Below are 11,332 nucleotides of genomic sequence, written 5' to 3'. Positions count from 1 at the left end.
CTGCGGTCGTGAAATTGATTGTGCAACAAGCAGCCAGAGCTTGAAGGACTTCCTTGGAAACTATATAAAAATTGAATCCCTAGGATGCAAGCTCTTTATACGTTAAGAAAAGGTGCTAATCACATACAATATTGATATAGAGATTAACCTTATTATCTTAATAAAAGACATTGTACCAACCATGTGTCACACGATCGTACATAGTAACGGCATTTTTTTTTTATATATTATGCTTTGTATCTTCGCTCTCCCCTCGCACTGATAGGGACCTGAAATAACATGTCTGTTTTTCTCACCGTTAACTGTTAACAGCACCGGTTGTCGGTTGAACATAAAATTGCCTGTTATGTTTTTATGTCCTTTTTGCCTGGAGTTCATCTATATATAAACGGATGTTCTGTAATAAAGTTACTCAGTTGCTTTCATCCTACCTTCTTAGTCACAGCCTCTCTCGGCCCGTCACAACATAATCATCTTGAGTCGGATTTGCCTGTCTGCTTGATTTTAGGCTGATAACAAGATTAATAAGAGGCCCTAGTTGAGAAGAGGAATTTTTGATAAAGGATATATTTATTTATTAAGGAAATCTTCAAAAATCAATATCTTATTGATTCTAGAGGGATTAAAGTAATGAACATTGCGCCAAAATTGATTAATCGTCATTCGTATAGATTCGAGATGGTTTTTATTCTAGTTCTAACACATGCCATCACTAAAAAGCTGCTATGCCTCTTTGAGCTTATATATATATATATATATATATATATATATATATATATATATATATATATAGAGAGAGAGAGAGAGAGAGAGAGAGAGAGAGAGAGAGAGAGAGAGAGAGAGAGAGAGAGAGAGAGAGAGAGAGAGAGAGAGACTCAACGTAAGAGTGAAAATATGATGAAATCAGAAGAAGAAATGTTTCCATTTTTTATCATGATATTCGCCAGGCGGAAATGGAAGGGGAGTGGTTTGACTTCCAAAAAATACCAGTCAGTATCTCGCATGAAAAAGAAAGAAAATAAATTATATTGTAAGAGGAATGTTGTTTATTGAGTGTGAAAGTTTGTGTTTGTACAGAATATGCCAAATTGTTTCTTAAAATCATTTTCATTGTGTATTGGAATATTTGTTTATATTCGTTTTTTTCATGCAATCAAAGTATTATATATATATATATATATATATATATATATATATATATATATACATTATATATGTATGTATATATATATATATATATATATATATATATATATATATATATATATATATATATAAATATTTGTCTATCTATATAAATACATATATACGTATATATACATAAATATACATATACATGTATATATATACACATATATATACATATATATATATATATATATATATATATATATATACGTATATATACATGTATATATATATATATATATATATATATATATATATATACACACATACATGTATATATACGTACATATATACATATATATATGTATATATATATATATATATATATATATATATATATATATACATACATACTTATATATACCCTGTGTATACAGTATATATATATATAAATATATATATATATATATATATATATATATATATATATATATATATATTTCAAAATTCATCAAAATTTATAAACACCAATTTATCGTTTGAAAAATGTACAACAGATACACTTTGTCAGATGAACAGTCACTTCTTTTGCCTTACAAGCATGATCATATTTCATGGATATTATAGTTCTTATTTACGAATATATCTTTCATATCCACCTTTCCTCCTCCATCCTAAAACTTTAAAATACTGTTTTTTTTTTTTTTTTTTTTTTTTTTTTTTTTTTTAGGATGTAGATGCTTTTGTAAGTTATTTATTCATTCCAGATTTCACTGTGGCTCGCATATACAGTTTAAGAGAATTTTTTACTTCGACAAACTTGACTCTGTAAGTATTACAGGAAAGAAAATACAGTATTCAGTTTTATATGATAGAAATATATGCAGATTACGAAAAATTTAATCATTCACTTAAATAAACCGTAATTTAATTCAGAAAATCTCCGTTAAAATTTCCTGTTCTCACCCGTATTTCAGTAAATACAGGCGACCGTGATTTGTACCCTACTTGGTTACTATCTTTCACGAGTTGGTGACCGTAATATCACTGCTTAACGTCAATATATGCGGTTATAAAAAGGTAAATGCCAGGGAATATTTATTACAGGATTTTTATCGTTATTTTACGGCAAAATTTTAAGTGTGATTCATAAATGATGCAAGAGATAGTTTAGAATACCGAGATATACTTTGAATATATGGTTTAAGCTTTTTGGATAAATCAAATTCTAAACTTCTATTCCTAGCCGAATAGTAACCTACATTCCATTGTGTCTAGAGGAGGCCTTTTCTCATCAAAAGTACTAACCTCGTCAAAACAATGATAACAATCTATTAATTAATCTTAGAGATATTTTGTTTCACTACTCCCGTAAATATTTTGACTATCCATTCCTCTCAACTTCATTCTTATCATTTTCAATCTTCAGTTAAAATTAATATACTTATTTGTTTTCACCCTGTGTTTGTGTCACTCGGTTTTATGCCATGTTTTGATCATGTTTTATATATAAAAAAAAAACCTTGACTCATCTGGAATAGTTTCAGTTAAGTAACTACACCAAAGGTTTCAATTGGGAAAAATATTCAAGATTAAACTTTTGTAAAATATCAATGACTTATTCACATTATTTCTCAGTAGTACATTAGTATATTTCCTCAAATAGTTTTTATAAAAGTGTTCTCAGTTCTCTGAGACGTGCATATAAGTAAAGACATACGCAAGCCACACTTATTTTGATTCCCAGTTTAATTTTTGTTTTCAATTCTTCCACTTTGATTATTTTGTGGCATAATCACACACACACTTATATATATATATATATATATATTTATGTATATATATACATACATATATATATATATATATATATATATATATATATATATATATATATATATAAAAATATATATATTTATATCGTCGTCGTCGGCGCCCACTCGTGTCCGAGTATTGGGTTCTGTCGTTACCCATCAGCCTCCTATCTGTGGGGTGGGTGCTTATGCCTGATGTGGCTGTTAAGTCCTAGTCTGTGGTGGAAGAGTCGCGGACAGTGTTCACAAGGGAGGGTAGGTGGTGGGCGGGGCTGTTCTAATCGCTCTCTCCTTCTTCTCCTCCTAGCCTCCTCATTTTGTCTCCTCCTCTCCTCGAAGTCCACGGTGCCATGGTGTACTGTACTCCTCCAGGTTTTCCTGTCCCTGGCTGTTTCTTTCCATGAGGAAGGATCGATGTCAGTTAGAGCCAGGGTGCGCTTTAGTTGATCTTTATAGCGCATTTTCGGGGCTCCTCGTGGTCTGGTGCCCTGGGTCAGTTCTCCGTAGAATATCTTCTTTGGGAGCCTAGATGGATCCATCCTATGCACGTGTCCTATCCAGCGGAGGCGGTGGTGGATGATGGTGGCCTCCACGCTGGTCAGCGAGGCACGTTTTAAGACTTCAATGTTGGTGGTGTGGCTCTCCCAGGGGATTTTCAAGATCTGCCTCAGTTTCATTTGTTGGAAGCGTTCTAGGATTTTAATATCGTTTCTATATAGCGTCCATGTTTCACATGCATACAGGAGCGTGGAGAGGACTACTGCCCTGAACACCATTATTTTGGTGGTCATTGTCAGTGTGTGGTTGTTAAATACGCGGCGGTTGAGTCGGCCAAAGGCGGAGTGGGCTGCCCTGATCCTGTTCTCCACGTCCTTTTTGCTTATGGGATCTGATGTTAGGATGCTCCCTAGGTAGGAGAACTGGTCCACCTGTTCTAACGGTTGGTCATTCACTGTGGTATTGAAGTTGGGGAGCATCAGTCCTGGTGGATGTTGGACGAGGGTCTTGGTTTTGTCTGAGTTGACTTGCATCCCAAAGCGTTCGTAGGCAGAGTTGTATGCATCAGCTAACGACTGCAGGTCCTCTGCCGTCTGACCTGGGGTGGCATTGTCGTCAGCATACTGCAGTTCTCGCACTGCACACATGGTGGTCTTGGTTCTGGCGCGGAGTCTAGCGAGGTTGAAAGCGCCTCCATCCATGCGGAAACGTAGGTCGACTGAGGGTGTGTCTGGGGGAATCTCGTTGAGCATTGCTGCGGTGTATAGCGAGAAACACGTCGGGGCCAGAACACAGCCCTGCTTCAGGCCGCCATTGATGGGGAATGGGTCTGAAAGAGAGTTCTGGTGGCAGACTCTCCCAACCATTCCGTCATGGAGGGCACGCACCAGCTTGACAAAATCGGGTGGGCAGCCATATCTTTTGAGGACAGCCCACATGGCAGGTCGAGGTACTTTGTCGAAGGCCTTTTTCAAATCCCAGAAGATGAACATTATGGGCTGTTGTTGTTCGAGGCTCTTCTCTTGTAGTTGTCGCGCACAGAAGATCATGTCTATGGTCCCGCGGGAGGGTCGAAAGCCGCACTGGGACTCTGGCAGGACGTCTTCTGCGAGAATAAGGAGGCGGTCAAGGAGAATCCGAGCGAAAATCTTACTCGCGATGCTTAGTAGTGATATTCCCCGGTAGTTGTTACAGTTCTCCCTGTCTCCCTTCTTGAAGATGGTAACGATGTTTGCATCGCGGAAGTCACTGGGGGGGGTCTTGGTCTCCCATATTTTCAGTATAAGGAGCATCAAACGGTTCCTCAAGCCAGGGCCACCGTGAGTGAGGAGCTCCAACGGGATGTTGTCTGGCCCTGGGGCTTTGCCGGGCTTCATGCGCTGCAGGGCCTTGTTGAAGTCATGGATGGAGGGTGGTAGTGCCATCCAGTGACGGACGGGATGCTGCGGTGTCATTCGCAGGAGATCGTCTGGGGTGTCTGCTTGGTCATTGAGGAGGTTCTCAAAGTGAGACCTCCACCTGGCCAGGATGCCCTCGCTGTCGGTGATGGTCGTGGCCCCATCCGCGTCCTTCAGGCTGCCCACTGATGACCGTGTGGGACCGAATATTTCTTTTGTTGCTGCATAGAAGCTGCGCAGGTCACGTTGGTCAGCGAAACTCTGTATTTCTGCAGCTTTTCTTTGCCACCAGGTGTATATATATTTATATATATACATATATATATGTATATATATACATATGTATATGTATGTATATATATATATACATATATATATATATATATATATATATATATATATATATATATATATATATACATATATATATATATATATATATATATATATATATATATATATATATATATATATATATATATATATGTATATATATAATTACACTGTAGCAACGGCGAGGTGCAGGTGAAGTATGAAATTAAAGAATAATGTGTTTTCGATTGAAAACAGGTAAAATATAACATAAAAAGATATGCTTTCATGTGGAAAACATTTCCCAGCAGATCTTCATTTTACGTTTAATCAATTTATTAACCAAATAAGTCTGTTTTGAACACTTTCATCACTTAGCCATGTCACTCACTATTCCTTCAGATACAGAAGGACTATGATGATTTTGCTATTGGTTTTTTAAATTAGTTATAGATATCATCAAAAGTAATTAGTGTTATCCAAATAGGTTTTCAGTTAAAACCCAATATTTGCTAGAAGAAATGAATTCTTTGTCACTTAATGATGTGGGATAGAGATAGCTTCAGTCTCCCTTAATGGTCTTGTGAGTTCCATCTGGGGAAATATTCAGCGCTCTCCAAAGAAATATTAGATATATGAATCCTTAATGTTCCAGAAGAGAAGACGAGACAGATGGATCTGTAGATAAACATTAAATTAAGGAGGTAGAAAGGAACCTGGATCTCCGTTGAGTTTAATAAGTGTTAAATAATATCTGTGATTTCCTTGTTATGGTGAAGTATGAAGAGCTATATCTACGATATCTATTTGGTCTGGTAACCAACCAGACACTAACTCTGCGCTAGTTCCGATGTTTAGCCCAGACCACCAGGCCATGTGATCTCTTCTTACGCTATATGTTTGGTTTGGTAACCAACTCTACCCTTCCTGTGCAGCGAGTTCCTGTGTTTAACCCTGCCCACCAGGCTATGGGATCTCTGCCTACGCTATATGTTTGGTCTGGTAACCATCCAGACCATTACTGCCACGAAGTTCCTTTTTTTAGCCCAGCATAATAGGACATGCGATCCCTGCTTATGCTATATGTTTTGTCTGGTAACCAGCCAGTCCCTGACTGCGCAGTGAGTTCCTGGTTTTAGCCCACCTCATCATGACATGCGATCTTCGTCTAAGGTATATGTTTTGCTGGTAACCAACCAGAACCTTACTGGGCAGAGAGTTCCTTTTGTTAACCCAGCACACTAGGCCATGCGATCTGTACTTACACTATCTTTTTGGTCTGGTAACCAACGACTCCCTTACTGAGCAGTGAGTTACTAGGTTTAGCCCAGCCCACCAGGCCCTGCGATCTCTATCTACACTATTTCTTCGGTCTGGTAACCAACCAGACACTAACTCTACAGCGATTTCCTGTGTTTATCCCTGCCCACCGGGCCATGTGATCTACTTCTACGCACTACGTTTGGTCTCTTAACCAACAAGACCCTTACTATGCTGCGAGTTCCCTTGTTTAGCCCAGCCCACCAGGCCATGCGATCTCTGCCTACGCTATATGTTTGGTTTCGTAACCATCCAGACCCTTATTGTGCAGGGAGTACCTGTGTTTAGCCCAGCCAACCAGGTCATGCAATCTCTGCCTATGCTCTATGTTTGGTCTGGTAACTAACCAGACCTTTACTGTGCACAGAGTTCCTGTGTTTAGCTCAACACGCTAGGCCATGCGATCTCAGCCTACGGTATATGTTTGGTGTGGTAACCAACCAGACCCTTCTGCGCAGGGACTTCCTGTGTTTAACCCACCCCACTAGGCCATGTGATCTGTGCCTACACTATATGTTTTGTTTGGTAACCAACCAGACCCCTACTGCAATGCAAGTTCCTGTATTTAGGCCAACACACTAGGCCATGCGATCTCTTTCTACTCTATATGTTTGGTCTAGAACCAGGCAGTCCCTTACCGCGCAGCGAGTTTCTGTGTTTAGCCCATCCCACCAGACCATGTGATCTCTGCCTACGCTATATGTTTGGTCTGGTAACCAAACAGACCCTTAATGCGCAGCGAGTTTCTGTATTCATTCAAGCTCACCAGGCCATGCGATCTATGCCTACCTTATATGTTTTGTCTAGTAACTAACCAGACCCTTACTGCACGGCGAGTTCCTATGTTTAGTCCAGCCCATAAGGCCCTACGATCTCTGCCTACGCTATATGTTTGGTCTGGTAAGCAACCAGACCCTTACTGTGCAGCGAGTTCTTATGTTTATCATAGCAGACTAGGCCTTGCGATCTCTGCCTACTTTATCTTTTTGGTCTGGTAACCAACCAGACCCATACTGTGCAGCGAGTTTCTTTGTTTAGCCCAGCCTACCTGGCCATACGATCTCTGCCTACGCTATAAGGTTTGGTAACCAACCAGACCCTTACTGCGCACCAAGTTTCTGTGTTTAGCCCAGCTCACTAAGGCATGTGATCTCTGCCTATGCTATATGTTTGGTCTGGTAATCAACCAGACCCCTACTATGCAGCGAGTTCCTCTGTTTAGCCCAGCCCAACAGGCCATATGATTTCTGCCTACGCTATATGTTTGGTCTGATAACCAGCAAGACCCATGCTGCACAGCGAGTTTCTGTGTTTAGCCCAGCACGTTAGGCTATGAGATCTATGTCTACGATATATGTTTGGTCTGGTAACCTACCAGAACCTTACTGTGCAGCAAGTTCCGGTATTTAGTCCAGCCCACCAAGCCATACGATCTCTTCCTACACTATATGTTTGATGTGGTAACCAACCAGACCCATACTGCGCAGCGAGTTCCTGCGTTCAGCCCAGCACAATAGGCCATGCGACCTCTGCCTGCGCTATATGTTTTGTCTGGTAACCAATCAGGTCCCTACTGCGCAGCGAGTTTCTGTGTTTAGCCCAGCACACTAGGACATGTGATCTCTGCCTACAGTATATGTTAGATCTGGTAACCAAGAAGACCTTTACTGTGCAGTAAGCTCCCATTTTTATCCCAACTGACATGGCCATACGATTTCTGCTTACGCTAAATGTTTGTTCTAGTAGCCAACCAGACCCTTACTGCGCAGCAAATTCCCGTGTTTAGCCCAGCACGGTAGGCCATGCGATCTCTGCCTACACTACATGTTTGATCTGGTAACCAACCAGACTCTTGCTGCGCAGCTAGTTCTTGTGTTTAGCCCAGCCCACCAAACCATGCAATCTATGATTACGCTATATGTTTTGTCATGTAACCAACCAGACCCTTACCGTGCACCGAGTTCCTGTGTTTAGCCTAGCACACTAAGCCATGCAATCTCTGCCTATGCTATATATTTGGTCTAGTAACCAACCAGACTCTTACTGCGCAGGGAGTCTCTGTGTTTAGCCTAGCCCACCAAACCATACAATCTCTGATTACGCTATAGGTTTTGTAGTGTAACCAACCAGACCCTTACTGTGCACCGAGTTCCTGTGTTTAGCCTAGCACACTAGGCCATGCGATCTCTGCTTACGATATATGTTTGGTCTGGTAACCAACCAGCCCCTTACTGCAGAGCGAGTTCCTGTGTTCAGCCCACCCATCAGGCCATGTAATCTCTGCCTACACTCTATATTTGGTCTGGTAACCAACCCGACCCTTACTGCCACAGAGTTCCTTTTTTTAACCCAGCACACTAGACCATGCGAGATCTGCTTAAGCTATGTTTGTTCTGGTAACCAGCTAGTCCCTTACTGCGCAGCGAGTTCCTTTGTTTAGCCCAGTCCACCAGGCCATTTGATCTCTGCCTGCGCTATCTATTTGGTCTGGTATCCAACCAGACCTTAACTGTGCAGCAAGTTCCTTTGTTTAGCCCAGCGTACCAGGCCATGCTATATCTGCCTACGTACTGTGTAGCGAGTTCCTGTGTTTAGCACAGCCTATCAGGTCATGTGATCTCTACCTACGCTATATGTGTGGTCTGGTAACCAACCAGGCACTTACTGTGCAGGGAGTCCCTGTGTTTAGCCCAGCCCACCTGGCCATGTGATGTCTGGCTACGCTATATGTTTGGTCTGGTAACCAACCAGAGCATTAGTGTGCAGGGAGTCCCTGTGTTTAGCCCAGCCCACCAGATTATGCAATCTCTGCCTATGCTATATGTTTGGTCTAGTAACCAAGAAGATCCTTACTGTGCAGCGGGTTCCTGTGTTTAGCACAGAACACTAGTCCATGCGTTCTCTGCGTACGCTATATGTTTGGTGTGGTAACCAACCAGACCCTTACTGCGCAGAAAGTTCCTGTGTTTAGCCCACCCCCTCAGGCCATGTGATCTCTGCTTACGCTATATGTTTGGTCTGGTAACCAACCCGACCCTTACTGCCAAGCAAGTTCCTGTTTTTAGCCCAGCACACTAGGCCATGCGAGCTCTTTCTATGCTATATGTCTGGTCTATATCAAGCCAGTCCCTTACTGTGCAGCAAGTTCAGCCTATCCTACCAGACCATATGATCTCTGCCTATGCTATATGTTTGGTCTGGTAACCAACCTGAACCTTACTGCTCAGCAAGTTTCTGTATTTTTCCAAGCTCACCAGGCCATGCGATCTCTGCCTACGCTATATGCTTGGTCTGGTAACTAACCAGACCCTTACTGTTCAGCGAGTTCCTATGTTTAGTCCAGCTCACTAGGCCTTACAATCTCTGCTTACGCTATATGTTTGGTCTGGTAGACAACCAAACCCTTACTGACAAGCGAGCTCCTCTATTTAGCCTGGCACACTAGGCTTTGCGATCTTTGCCTACGTTATCTTTTTGGTCTGGTAACCAACCAGATCCTTACCGTGCAGCGAGTGTACGTGTTCAGCCTAGCGAAACAGGCCATACGATCTCTGCCCACGCTATATGTCTGGTTTGGTGTCCAACCAGACACTTAAAGGGCACCGAGATTTTGTGTTTAGCCCAGCACACTAGGCCATGCGATCTCTGCCTGCGCTATATGTTTGGTCTGGTAACCAGCCAGACCCCTACTGTGCAGCGAGTTCCTGTGTTTAGCCTAACCCAACAGGACATACGATCTCTGCCTCTGCTATATGTTTGGTCTAGTAACAAGCCAGACCCTTACTGCGCAGCGAGTTCCTTTGTTTAGCCAAGCATAATAGGCTATGTGATCTCTGCCTATGCTATATGCTTGTTATGGTAACCAAAGAGACCCTTACTGTACAGCAAGTCCACTCCACCAAGTCATGTAATCTCTGACTATGCTATATGTTTGGTCTTGTAACCAACCAGACCCTTACTGCTCAGCGACTACCTGTGATTAGCCCAGCCCACCAGGCCATACGATCTTTCTTTACGCTATATGTTTGGTCTTGTAACCAACCAGACCATTATTGCGCAGTGAGTTCCTGTGTTTAGTCCAGCCCACCAGACCATGCAATGTTTGCCTGCGCTATCCGTTTGGTCTGGAAGCCAACAAGACACTTATTGTGCATCAAGTTCCCATGTTTATTCCAGCCCACCAGGCCATGCGATCTTTGCTTAAACTATCTTTTCTGTCTGGTAACCAACTAGACCCTTACTGAGCAGTGAGTTCCTGTCTTAAGGTCAGCCCATCAGGCCATGAGATCTCTCCTTACATTATCTATTTGGTCTGGAAACCAACCAGACCCTTACTGCGCAGTGGGTTCTTGTGTTTAATCCAGCCCATCAGGCCATGTGATTTCTGCGTTCACTATCTGTTTGGTGTGGTAACCAACCAAACCCTTACTATGCAGCGAGTTTTTGTTTAGCACAGCTCACCAGGCTTTGTGATCTCTGTCTACGCCACCTGTTTGGTCTGGTAACCAACCAGACCTTTACTGTGCCACGAGTTAATGTGTTTAGCCCACCCCACCAGACCATGTGATCTTTGGCTACGCTATCTCTTTGGTACCACATGGAGATATGGTATACTTAAAACAATTCATGAATTAGGATTAAAAGGAGAACTACCACTATTTATTCAGTCATTTCTTTCGCATCGAGTTTTTCAAGTGAGAGTGGGGGAAACTCTATCAGAGAGTAAGTGAAAGAAAGAAGGAGTTCCTCAGGGGAGTGTGCTGAGTGTAACCCTGTTTGCACTAGCAATTAATGGTATATCCTCAGTCATTTCCCAGGATGTTCTCTCAACACTATTTGTGGATGATCTCTCAATATAATTTT

Source organism: Palaemon carinicauda, chromosome 16, assembly GCF_036898095.1.
Source record: "Palaemon carinicauda isolate YSFRI2023 chromosome 16, ASM3689809v2, whole genome shotgun sequence".
Taxonomy (NCBI): domain Eukaryota; kingdom Metazoa; phylum Arthropoda; class Malacostraca; order Decapoda; family Palaemonidae; genus Palaemon; species Palaemon carinicauda.
The sequence above is the reverse complement of the archived record's forward strand: the minus strand, read 5'-3'. Positions refer to the sequence as shown.